The sequence below is a fragment of the Dasypus novemcinctus genome, chromosome 22 (genome assembly GCF_030445035.2).
Source record: "Dasypus novemcinctus isolate mDasNov1 chromosome 22, mDasNov1.1.hap2, whole genome shotgun sequence".
In the NCBI taxonomy this organism is placed as follows: Eukaryota; Metazoa; Chordata; class Mammalia; order Cingulata; family Dasypodidae; genus Dasypus; species Dasypus novemcinctus.
Genome location: NC_080694.1, coordinates 44,715,301 through 44,728,982, shown reverse-complemented (window position 1 = coordinate 44,728,982; position 13,682 = coordinate 44,715,301). Strand labels below are relative to the sequence as shown.

The 13,682-nt window shown below is 41.8% G+C and overlaps 1 long non-coding RNA gene across 1 annotated transcript in view; it reads left to right on the top strand.

Annotated features, from left to right (window-relative positions):
* LOC111763165 (uncharacterized) overlaps positions 1-13,682 on the top strand; it is a 112,869-nt gene that overhangs the window by 70,759 nt on the left and 28,428 nt on the right. The window lies entirely within an intron of this gene.

Sequence of the window (13,682 nt, the reverse complement as noted above, 5' to 3'; positions counted from 1 at the left end):
CTGCCCCGCAGAGTTAATAATTACTCACAAGCAGTTAAAAGCCAAACACATCCCCAGCTCCAGTCGACAACAGGGAAGCCATAGAAATACCAACAGACTGAGAGCTTGGCAAAGCAGGTGAAAGACTAATAAGGGCAAAATAAAGCATCCACCCAATTCCACAGGCCCTTGAGGTCGTAAACTCCAGGAAGGTTAAATTCCTACCACAGATACTCGTATGCATGATCTTTTTCTCTCCCTTAGGAAATGTGCTGAAATTTACACAGCTACAAGAACAGTGACCAACCATATGTTTGCACACACTGGGACTGATTGCAGCAGTCCCCACAGAAATCCCCACTTAGGAACAGCTACCTGTCTCACCACACTTTTGCAAACATACTGAAATCATAAACATAGAAATATTCCAGGTGAGGAGCAGATGCAAACCGACTGACTTTCCTAACACTCTCCTTATGTTTGATTGTGATAGTACCCAGTGATGAATGTTTAAGGTAATGAATACATCCAGTAACTCTAATCAAGTCATCGACTCTTAAAGAAGCCACCAATGTTATGTCAAGAAATGCATAGACAACTTCAAGTTTCCTGGTTTGGAGGAAAGGTTTTGGAATTATATTTGTATGGTGAGCTGAGAAAGGCCGTCAGCTATACATCCAAGTGATACCAACTCAGGGGTAATTTATAAACACAGAAATGTTTCATTCATTTGTGTCGTTGGAGACTGATAGGGTCTTTATAAATAAATTTTTCAGACAACTTAGTGTATTCCTTGAAGCCTTATATTATTATTATTTTGGTGGATTTCCCCCCCTGAAATGTATTGCACATGTTCCTGCCTTATTTAACAGAGTGTCCCAGATATGATTGGTCTTTACATAAAAACTATTAGAGGATATAAGCTCAAATGGTTGAGTGCCTGCTTCCCATGTACAAGGTGCTGGGTTCAGTCCCTGGTACCTCTTAAAACAAAATAAAACAAAACAACTAGTAAGGGTAATGTTTCATTGGAACAATGAATAATTTTGTTCCAGTGAGCAGAAATGGCCCCAGGGCCAAGAAGAAATTGAGATTAGTTTTCTTTCTCCCTTGTGGCCCCTGGGGTCTGTGACTTTTGAATTCTTGGGCCTGCTTTCTATAGACTTGGTCTTTCCCTCTCTCTGTTATCACTTCTAATCTGCCAAATTTGATTACCAGGCTCTCAAATTGTGTGTAAGATGAACAAATAGGTCTTCAAGTAAAGGACTGGATAAGTGAATAGATCCCAACAAAGTTTAATGCCTGGACTTAATAATGTTAACCTCATACATTTGAAAATGACCTTATTCTCAGCTCTCTTTGGGATAGTCAAGGTTGCTAGACAAATGACCTTAAGGTGGATGAGATACTGCTGCACATTCCAGATGGTTAAATAGGTGGAACATTTTATTTAACAAGCCAGTGTGGAAGTCATTAGAAGTGGTGAGAAGTCTAAGAGTCCCAGGTATAATTGTTGAAGATAAGGATTTAGATTTCAGTTGACATTAGAAAGAATCCGAAGTCCACAAACAGTGCTTCTGGGTTTCCTCATTTTTGAAGGATGAGTGTGAAGGAGGTGGCACCCAAGGACAACCATCTCTGGCCATTTGCACAGGTGTGGGGTGGGGACTGGATAGTGGAAATTATCATGCTCTTCCTTAGATTAAAAAGACAGGGAAATAAAATGCAAAGCTTGTCACTCCTATACTATAAATATGGAAAGTTTTTTTAAAATTTATTTTAAGGATCTTAATGCTTCCTGTTTCAGGATGAAGTCCAAACTTCTTAACGTGGAATACATTTCATAATCTAACCCTTTTTCTAAATTTCCCTTTTTACCACTTCCCCTAACTAAAACTATGCTAGTCCCTCTTTCCAGAACGTCATTCTCCCCTGCCGAACCCCCCCTTCCCTAGATGCCTCAGGTGTTGCCCTCTCAAGTGAAGTGTCCCTCCTCTTTCTCTCCCTTCTTGGCCTGTGAGGGACGTTCACGTTTGTCCTGAGATTGTAATTTACTGAGCTGGCCCCCTCACTTGACTGTGAGAACAGAAACCGTTTCTCATTAATTTTGTCTCTAGCACCCAGCCCAGGACCTGCTACCAAGATACTTAATAAATGTGGAATGAATGAATGAATGAACAAACATTTTTATTTAGTAAAGCAGCCCAAGAGAAGTGTCTGGAATGAAGACAGGGCAGTTGTAACGTCTTTACCCTGGTGAGAGTGAAAGGGAGGGTAACGGAGAAAGGAAAATCTACGGGCTGATTGTTAGCAGATCATGTACTAGCCTCAAGCCTTTTGACTGCCATCTGTAAGAACTGGATGGACAAGCCCCAAAGGGAGCTCCCCTGAGTCATTCATGTCAGCTACTACTCATTTGCTAAGCTCTACCACTGGCTTTGCCTTCCTTTTGGGGAAGAGGATGGAGAGGGTTTAGTGTAGAAGTTGTTAGTGAACAGAGCCTGTTCTGCTGCTGCTGACAGTGCTCTTCAAAGGAAGCACTTCTGATTCTCCCTGAATGCCTTTGTGTTATCTATGGGGGAATTTTAAGCTTGGTGTTTTTGTTGCCTTGTAAACTTTTAACTTATTTTAAAGTGTATTTTAGATACCGTGAAATACACAGATCTTAGTGTTACAGTTCATTGAGTTTTGACCAACGTACTCACCCATGTAACTTATACCCTTTTGGGGATTGAATCATGTCCCTCTTCCCCTAAAAGACATATTTGAGTCCTGTGGGTGTGAACCCATCTGTAAATAAGATATCTGATATATGTCAGGGTAAGTCAGGGTGTGGATGTGAACCCATTTGTGAATACGATTTTCCAAGATTTCCAAGTTGAATCAGGGTGGGCCTTAATCCAAATGACTGGAGTCCTTATAAGGCAGAGGAAATTTGGACACAGGCAGGAAAAGCCAGAAATCATAGTCAGCCACAGGAGGAGACCAGGAGACAAATCATCCTGTGACCAAAGCAGAGATGCAAGCCAAGGGGCCCCAGGGATTGTGGCAAGCCAGCAGTAGAACACTACAAACCCTAGGAGAGGGAAGCGGACTTGGCCCAGTGGTTAGGGCATCCGTCTACCACATGAGAGGTCCATGGTTCAAACCCTGGGTCTCCTTGACCCGTGTGGAGCTGGCCCACATGCAGTGCTGATGCGCGCAAGGAGTGCCCTGCCACGCAGGGGTGTCGCCCGCATAGGGGAGCCCCACGCACAAGGAGTGCACCCCGTAAGGAGAGCCACCCAGCGCGAAAGAAAGTGCAGCCTGCCCAGGAATGGCACCGCCCACATGGAGAGCTGACGCAGCAAGGTGACGCAACAAAAAGAAACACAGATTCCTGTGCTGCTGACAACCACAGAAGTGGACAAAGGAAGAACATGCAGAGAATGGACACAGAGAACAGACAACTGGGGCGGGGGTGGGGGGAAGGGGAGAGAAATAAATAAAAAATCTTAAAAAAAAATCCCAGGAGAGAGCAGAGCCTGCCTAGACCTTGATTTTAGCCTTCAAAACTGAGAGACAATAAATTTCCTGCTATTGTAGCCAACTAGTCTGTGGCATTCATCATAGCAGCCCTGGCAAACTAAGAAACACCCCTAATATTTCTGTTGTGCTAGAAAGTTTTCTTATGCTTTTTCCCAATCAGTCTTCACTGTAAACCACAGCATGATTTTAGGCAGTGAAAACTATAACGTTGGCTGTTAAGGAGCTTGGGTGCTAGTGAAAGCAGACTGGTCTTGTCTGAGTGAAATAATTGGAGACAACACAGTAAATCATATAATCCAGTATTAAATGAAATGTTTCAGTTTATCACCATGAAAGGGATTTAGAAAGAGAGATACACTAAATTGTCATTTGATTGTACCAGTGTCCTTTGGAAGCATAGCAGTGTTTTATTCACAAGAGCCTAAAGGTGGAATCAACCCAAGTGTCTGTAAACAGATGAATGGTTAAACAAATTGTGGTGTATCCATGCAATGGTATATTTTTCAGCCTTAAAAAGGAATGAAATTTTGAACATGCAGTAAAATGGATGAACATTGAAGAACTGTTGAATGAAATGATTCCTGATATGTGAAATATCGAGAATAAGGAAATCCATAGAAGCAGAAAGTAGATTACTGCTTACTAGGAGCTGAGGGAAGAGAGAATAGAAAGTTCCTATTTTGGGTATGCAAATGTTTTGGTAATGGATGGTGGTGATGTAATTAATACCGCTGCATTGCACACTTTAAAATGATTAAAATGGCAAATTTTGAATTATATAAACTTCTTTAAAAGATATCACCTAGGAAATTTGTTAAAAATTCAGATGTCTGGACCCAACCCAAGCCCCATTAAACTGACTTTCTTGGCATGAGATCCAGAAATATATATATATATATAGTTAAATAAATGTCCCAGGAATTCTGGTATGGAGTCAGCACCAAAGGTGGCACAAACTATGCTTTGGAAGACATAATAGTCTATTTTGGCTGGAAAGAGATCATTGCTGAATATGTTTAATAGAAATCAAACTGAGTGCCAGAGAAGTTGAGGGGCCTTTTCAAAGTCACACAGTAAATTCAGGGTGTTGCCTCTTTTTGGGAGAGAGCAGAAAAGGCTGTGATCACAGCCATCTACACTGGCACAAAGAAAACCAGATGCAGGCTACAGCTCCTAAGGTTCCTGGGAGCAGCACAGAGCAGAGACCCTGTAGATCTGAGAGCAAGAAAGCTGGCAGCTTTTCTCCTCCAGCTACTTTCCTTGACAAACCCACAATCCCAGGACTTAGTGGGCACCACAACTCTGCCTCATCCCACCTCTTCTCCTGTCTGATGGTGCATTCCAGCAAGTGAGCTGCTCCACAGGAAGGTGACAGGTTCCCTGCTGGGTGGACAGAGAAAGGTCAGTCCAGACAACATCATCCGCACAATGGAATTCCTCTTTCCCACCTGCTGAATGAACACGTAAGTCAGGTATCAGAAAGACTGACACCCTTGACGGATGACCCAGGGGAAAGCAGCTGCCCTCCTGCTGTCTGGCTCCTCCCCCACGCAGGCAGCATTCTGGGTGGGACCTCAAGCAGAACTGTGCTTTTTTCCCCCACCCAGACAATCCCAAACAGCTGATAAATCACCAGAACTAATTGCTGTCCGGATGAACCTTTGATCCTCCCAAGTGTCAATTTATAACCAATGAGTGGGCCTCCCCAGCATGGCTCCCATTGATAAGGCTGTGGGGTCTAGTCAGAAAGTTAATAGAAGTCAATACTCCCCAGAAGGGAGCAGGGCCTGCTTAGCTCTCTGTCCCTCTCCTCTCAACAAAAGGTCATTCTGAATGACCAGAGTTCTTGGCATGCTCAGTGGGGGAACCAACTTCAGGATCCAGCAGGAGACAGGACTGAAGAGAGAAGCCTCTTCATGCTTGTTGAGAGGCCCTTCACTCTTCTCTTGTGTGAGGACTGTGACTTATACCACTGTTACTGACCATGCCAGTGTGCTGGGGTCCTGCAGCCACTAGCTTCTGCCCAGCCATGCTTACACTCCTTGACAACTCCTGTCCAGCCCCAATATGGGTCAACAAGAATGGATTCCATGTAGGGGTCCCCAGACTCACTCCAGCAATGCCTGAAAGGCTCACCCAAAGAGGAGAAGACAGTGAAGGCCGAGAGCATCAGGGCCAGTGCCCCATGTACCTGAGTGAGCTGCTGCTTTCCCTGGACTTGTTTCCCTACCTATAAAAGGAGGGGATTGGATTCTGTTACCTTTCAGCTCATATCTAACATTGTAGGTTACAGTCTACCCCTCCCAACCAAGGACCTTGGATTTGTTTTTTATTTTGTTTTGTTTCCTGTGGGCGCAGATCCATCAGGCACATGGGCAAAGGTCTGGCAATCACAACAGGCAGGAGTGTAAATGCTCCTTTGTAAGATTCTCAGTGGTAGAGCTTTTGTTTCTCTTTGCATTCTGAGGCTTAGCATAGACCCAGCATAAAACAGGTGTTCCTTCAATAATAAATGCTTGTGAAATGAATGTGCAGCCCTTATTAAAACCAGGGGTCCATTTGGCTGGCTTATTCCTGACTTGCTCTTCCACTCAGAGAAACCTTATATACCTACCAATAAGAATTTCAAAATAATTGCAACCTTTACGATGTTTCTTAAGAAACTTTAAAGAGGGTAGTCGAGCTTAGACCCTCCTTTAAATCTCTGTCCTCTTCAGTTACCTCACACTGGCTGCTGTTCAGGAGCAGCACACTTTAAGCCCTGCCTCAGCTCACTCTTCTCACCCTCTGCAAAGATGTGGCTTCCTCAGTCCCTACCTTTTGGGGTTCCTCCCTCAATGAAATTCTTTAGCACACCAGGGTTGAGGGCAAGGGTTGGAGGAAAGAACTAAAAGAGGAAAAGTTAGGAAACCATATCTGCTTTCTTCTCTATCATGAGTGAGTGCTAGTGTGAAGGAATGGATATTGGGGTGTTGTCTGCATAATTACATTTAGAAATTAGTTCCCCATGCTTAGACTGTCTCCAAGGAGCTTCCTATATGCTGTGACTCCCAAAAGAGTCAGAAGTGACCCTGGCTAAATATAATTCTGAGAGAAGTATGGGGCTTAATGATTCTTATCAGAATGGTCTTGAGAAAGTTTTTTAAACTCCTTTAGCCTCAGTCCCTCCAATATTAAGTGGAGATAATTAGGGCTATTGTGATGTTTAAATGGAATAATAAAATATAAAAACTTAGCAAAAGTCAGTGTTCATTATTCTCAATACTACTAGGATTGTTAATGCTATTGTTATTTTCACATGTCCCTTCAGCCTTGAATAGTCCGTGAATCCCTTAAGTGTTGTCTGACCAAAACTAGGAACTACCTGGGTGAAGAAGATTTTATATACGAGAGGCAAGATGAACAGCCAAGGAGTTTCCCCTTGACACTCACTAGTATAGAAGATATGTTAAGTGCTTGTTTGATTCAAGTAATTCACCAGTTCTAATTGGGAAGAAAAAAAATATATGAAATAGAAGTAAACATTCAGTACTGAAATGGTGCTGGACTGTACCCACTTCACCTGTCAAAAGGAAAATTTTCCCTGCAGCAACAAATACCACAAATACCACCTTTAAACTCTTTATCAGCTAGCAATTGCTAGCACCACACTGCTGAGGGGAGGGGTGTGGGAGCAAGGTTCAGGAGGCAAACCCCACATACTTCCCTGCCTGTTTAGGACCATCTTTATGGCCTTACGCTGAGCATGTGGAATTTAGTTGCCTGCAGTAAGCGTCAAGGACTTTCTAGGTTCTTCCAGGGTTAAGGTCAATAGGGCTGTGTGGCAGCAGGTGCAGTTTCCAGTGATTTCTTGGCTTCCAGCTGCTTGTGTTTGCTCTATTTTATGGCTACTAGTAAAAACTCCTCCTTGGTTTATTTGTTAGTAGGTTTGTGAGGTTACGTCAGCCCGCAGCCAGGTTCTGTCCTAAAAGATTCTGAAAGGAAAAAGGTCACTTTACCATCCTAGACCCACCCCGACAGTCTGGACCTGGCCTTTCTTCATTACATCCCAAATAAGCAAAAAAGGAAGTAACACAGAAATAAGGAATTTTGAGAGCAGTGAGGACAAAATGATTAACCTAGTGGTGGGAAATCAAGGCTGCAGTTTAAAAAAAAAGAAAGGAGCCCTGAGTTATTGCAGAATAGGACAAATTTCCATTCCCTTCCTAACATAGCCAACCTCTGTAGGGTCAGCAACTATACAGACCTCCTGATTTGTACTTTCCTGCCACAGCCTTTGACACTTGCCCCAACCAACAGAGCTGTCTGAATGGTAACCCTTAAGAAGTTCCAATTTAGTTCCTCTACTGGAGCGAAGGCCTGGAACTTGAGAGGATTTGGCTTTTCATTGAGAATGAAACGTTTTAATGAGCCTTAAAGGGCTTGATAAAAGCCCATTATCACCCTGTGCAGACTTATCAGATTTCTGCTATCAAGAGATAATGGTCTAAAAAAAAGAGAAAGATAATGGTCTAGTGAAAAAAATAAGGGCTTTGGCTTCCTCTCACTTTATTTACTAGTTATATAACTGTGGCAAATGGTTTAACTTCTCTTAAACTCTCTTTCATTACCTGTAATTAATAATAATTTAATAATAATAGAACATATATTACAGGACTGTTGTGAAGATTGAATGAGAGACAACAGATGGCAAGTTCTTGGCATGGTGCCTACCACAGGATAATACTCACTAAAAATTACCTGTTACCACTCAATAAACTGTCTTTTTCAGTCTGGTCTTTCATCTCTAATGCCCCCAAGTCTTGCAGGAAAATCTTGGTTGGCATTTTACATCAGGCCTTCCAGAGAGGAAGCAAAGTGAGCAGTCCATTAGCATGTAGCAGACCAGTTTCTGCCATTAAGTAAATAAGTTACTCAGTAAAAATGCAGTAGCTACTCCAAGAGCTTTCTGATTGCTGATTGAAATTATAGCATCTATATAATCATTGTTATAGGAATAAATAATGGATTCAAGAAAATAGGTGAAACCTCTAGAGTTCTATTATTCCTTTCCAAATAACTGGATATACCTGGACATTTATATGTATAATGATAAGAAGTAAAATCCAAAGACTGGAATTACCTTTGTCCTTTTTGGATACTTTTTTATACTAAACCCAATTCTAGTCATTGGATGTACAAAGAGTTGAAAATTGAGACATAAGAAGAATATGAGACATAAGGGTCAACATGGAAATTATTTCCCTCAGAGGAAATTGCTAAGGACAGTTTGATAAGTGCCATTAAATGAATTAAAGACTATTTCATGGAGGAATGTAATAAGCAGTTTTTATTTTACCATTCACAATGCCATTCATTCATTGCTTCATAAAGCAGAGTTTACCTACTCTGTTTCGACACTTTGCAAGATGGGCATACAAAGGTGATTTAGACATGGTCTCTACCCTCAGAGATCTCTTGCTTGGGTCAGGGGTATATGCCCTGTTATGGGTTGAATTGTTCTTTTTTCCTTCCAGTTTCTTCCTTTTGGGATGTGATATCTATCCTATGCTTGTCCCATCATATAAAATCACTATAACTTGTTTTATAGTTTCACAGGTCCACAGATGAGGAATTTTGCTTCATGATGGATTGTACTTAGAGTATCAAACATATCTGATTTAGAATTTTCAGAAATGAGATTTTGGATTTAGAGTTGATGCTAGGGGGTAAAGGCAGACTGTTGTGGATATAATTGTGTCTCCTCCCCGCCCTCAATGATATGTTCAAGTCCTCTTTCTCCACTTTCTCCATAGTGTGAATGTGATGTTATTAGTTAAGATGAGGATGAGCCCTAATCCAGGATGACTGGTATCCTTATAAGGAGAGGAAATCTGGACAGAGATAGTTAGACAAAGAAAAGACAGCTATGTGTTAAGGCAGAGATTGAGTTATGCCGCAAACCAAAGAACACTGTGGATTGCCTGCAAGCCACCATCAGAACATCTTGATTCGGATTTCTGGTTGGAGAACCAGAAATTTAACTGTGAGATGATAAATTTCTGTTGTTTTAAGCCACCTAATTTGTAGTACTTTGTTATGGAAGCCCTGGAAAACTAAGACAGACTCACACACAGCTAAATGGTGTAATTTGATAAAGTGGTACAATGGGCATGCCAAACACTGGTGGGAGCTAAACCAGAGTTGAAGAGGGGGTCCACCTCCAACAGAGAGCTTTAGAGAAGACTTAACAATGCATGAAATAGCTTTTGAGTTGGTCTTTAAAGAAGAAGTAGAATTTGTTAGGTGGAAAAGAGAGAGTGAGACAAAGAAAATCCAGGTAGAGAGAACAGAATGAAGATGGAAAAGTAGAGTAGGTGTTCGAGGTATAACAGTTGTAAGTGAAGCATATTATGTGTCTGTGTGCCTAGCGGTAAGTGGGGTTGGAAATATGGGTAGCCAAAATCCAGTATGAGTTTAGAATGCTGTGTTATGAAAGAGGAAGAAATAAGTGTGAAATATAAGTGGGGTGTTAGTTCCAACAAAAGAGGGAATTTCTCAAGACAAAAATCCTCAACCATTGAGATAAATCAGGTTAGGGGGGCATCTAAGACCTTAGACCATTCCCTGCCAAACCCCAGCACCAGGGATAAATTGTGCTTTGTAGTTGGCTTTCTCTGGTCTTCCACATACATGTCTATGTAGGTTTTTGAAGGTGGGGTGGAAATTTAAAAGCAAGCACAAAAAGTCAGCCTGAGGGGATGTATGTGATGCTATGAGTTTTATCTGGGTGATGGTATGAGATACTGTGGAACAAAGGCAAACATTTGTTGACTTGATTAATTATTAAAAGCATGTTTTTGCTTTTTCTGATCTCAAGAGTTATTTAAAATTTGAAAACAAAGGCTTCTATATTTAATATTTAATATGTATAAGATGCTTCTTTGTAATTGACTTTCTGCATTTGCATTTGTGTTTATAAAGGCCTTCCCAGAGATGAGCTAAACAATATTCTCTTGCACTTTTTTGTAGGCCTTATAAGTTTTCACTGTTCATATTTAACTCTTAAAGCTGTGTTGAATTTATTTTGATGGATGGTCTTAGGTAGGGTAGGCTTATGGTACATTTATGAGCCTTGGCCTCTTTTATCCCTATCAAACTGCTCATTTGTTCCTTTTACTTCAGTCAGTTTTGGGCATTTCCTGCTTTTTGTACGTAGCAACTGAAGGGCCTGTTCTTCTAGCCATAACGCTAAAGCCACTCCATCTGCAGCTGTTATTTCTGCCCCCAAAATGACTAAAGGGGCCTTGGCCTCTTGCATCACTGCCTACCTCTTTGTGTCATTGAGTAGCTGCCTATAGATGAGAGACTCAAAGTAGTGCCTCTAGAAACTGATTCCATTCAAGTCCCTCTGGACATTTTTCACAACAGTTGAGCATCTGTCTGACATTCCTATGCAGGAGCCTGAAAGACAAGCATTATCTCCTGAGAACCTTCCAAGCTGAGGATGGGATTGGATTATCCCCAACAATGACAGACTTCCATTCATTCCTTGAGCAAACATTGTGCTCCAGGCTGGGATATAGAGGTGAATGAGACCAGTCACTGCCCTTCGGTACTCACTGACTTGCCCATCTAGAATGTTCCAGGGGAGCTGCTGAGTCAATCTACCTTGTGAAAAAGACTTCCTGGACTGACATCATGAGAATCTGCCCAATCTCATTCAGTTTACTCAACAAATATTTGTTGAGCTGCTGCTATTTGCCCAGAAAGTCCTGGGTGCAGGGATACAAGGCCTCAAGGTGCTGATTGCTGAGTAGAAGACAGATAAATAGGCTGTTCCACTCCAGCATGATAAGAGCTGAAAAGGTGAAAACCTTAGGCCCTGATGTTGTGGGCTTCTGGGTTACTCATCCCTGCCTGCAAAGGAATTACCAGCAGTATTAACAAAAGCAGTTCTTTTATATTCAAAGTTATGGCAAAATTACTTGTAAACTTTGTGAGACTCCTTAGAGTTGCTCCAAACTCACTTCAGTTCCAAATTTTAGAGTTGCAGGGGAACTCAGCAGAGACTGATGAATGAATGGATGAATAAAAGGTTTAAAGAATTAAAAGCAGTAAGAATTTGGTCCTCTCAACCAGGAACTTCATCTGACTGCTTGGCTTCACAGCAGTCAACGCCAAGAGCAGCAGCCTGGGAAGAGATAACACAAACCAGGCACCACAGAAATTTCTTTTGCTTTTATCCCAGTGACCCAAATCCATAGGCCCCACTGATGTTTGTTTTGACTTCTCTTCTCTGGGCAGCTCTTGTGTGGTGGGTTGTTTAGTTGACAAATCCTCTAATGGACAAATTAGCAAGCTTTCGTATGTAGTCTCCTGATAGGCCAGATAGCCTTCAGCCACACCAAAAAACCGGAGAAGAGACTTTTTCCTACCCCCAAAACTGCATCAAGACCCTGATGGCTCTATGATTAATGTCTGGGGGATAATCTAAACTCCTTTTGTCTTTTTCATTTTAGGGAAGTGGGGGGGGGCCCAGGTAAGATGAAGAAGGAAATTGAAATCCAAGATATGAAACTTAGGTACTTTTTAGCAGTCTTTGAAGCAGACAGAAGGAAATTAAAAGTTAAAATGAGGGTTTGGGTATTTTTTTACATTTTCTCTTTTTTATGGACATTGATAATTAGTAATCAAGAGTTGGTTTTAGAGTAAAACTCTGCTTCCTCACACTCCTTTATTTTGAAATGTTCTATTCTCTTTTTTGACTCATTAGCTGACTTCAGGACTTGCTGTAGTCTTCTTGCAGTTCTAACACTTGCCCCACCCCCAGATAAGCCCACTAATGTCCAATAATTCCACTTTTTTTTTTAGATTGAACCTGGGACCTCGTATATATGAAGCAGTTGCTCAACCACTGAGCTACACCTCCTCCCCCACAATTCTACTTTTCAGCCACAAAATGTCATTCTGTGGGAGTAGAAGGGGAGATATAGGTGGCTGAGTCCCTCATGTTGCTACCTTTGCCTGCTCTCATTAATCTTTGATATTTCATTCACTCAACTACAATCTGCAAGGCATTTATCAAAGTTCAGTGTCACACACTGTCACATAGCCACAGGTAATTGGAATCTAATTTTTGTAGCTTCTCTACATTCCTTCACTTCATCACTGCTCAGAGTATCTGTCACCTCCACTCAAGGCTGCATGAGTTTTGTAGGTGAGAAATAGCAAATATAAATTTTTCCAGGCAACATAAAGTTCTAGATTCATTTAGTGTTCCCCAAGCCCATCTTAGAATGTTGTTGTTAGGTTTGGAGGTATTGTATATAAAAGGGCCTTGTATTGTTTTAATTTGCTAAGACTGCCAATGCAAAATACCAGAAATGGGTTGCCTTTTATAAAGGGTATTTATAAGGGTAAAAGCTTACAGTTCTGAAGCTGTGAAAGGGTCTAAATCAAGGCATCAGCTGAGATGCTTTTTTTCGAAAGTTGGCTGCTGGATCCTGGACTCTTCCCGTGTGGCGAGGCAAAATGGCAGCTCTCTGTCTGGGTGTCTGCCTTCTCCCACGGGCCGCTTTCTCCCCAAGCCTAGCTGTGGTCTATCAAGCATGTGGCAGGGCTCATCTCTTCAGCTTTGAGCTGCTCCAAGGGCCTACCCTCTTGGGGGCCTCTTTGCTCCACTGATTCCAGCCTCCAGCTTCTCAGTCTCTCTCAGGGTTTCTTTCTGCAACTGCAGGCAATCCTGGAGTCCTTTCTCATATGACGGAGTGAAATTTAGCAGTTCTTTTTCTCTGTCTGTGTTTCTGCTTCTAGTTCTCAGTTTATATAAGACTCTAGCAAGAGGGGTGAGACCAAAACTGGGTCATGCTCACTGATGTAGTCCAATTAAAAGCCCTAAAATAATCAAGTGATCTAATTATATGGTCCCTTAAGCTAATGCAACCAGAGGGCCCCACACCCACAGGACTAGATTAGTTCAAAGAACTTGGTTTTTTTCTGGGATTCACAGAACTTCAAAATGTCACATGTACCAAAATTACTATTTGGAGTGACTCAAAAACATTATTTCAAAAACATTTTTGTGATTTCTTATCTTCTGAGTTGTAAGTTGTGGCCCAAGCATATTTGATCCAGCAAGGGAAAAGTCCAAGTAACTGCTTTAGCCCAGAACATCTCTTGTTATTTTTCACAGC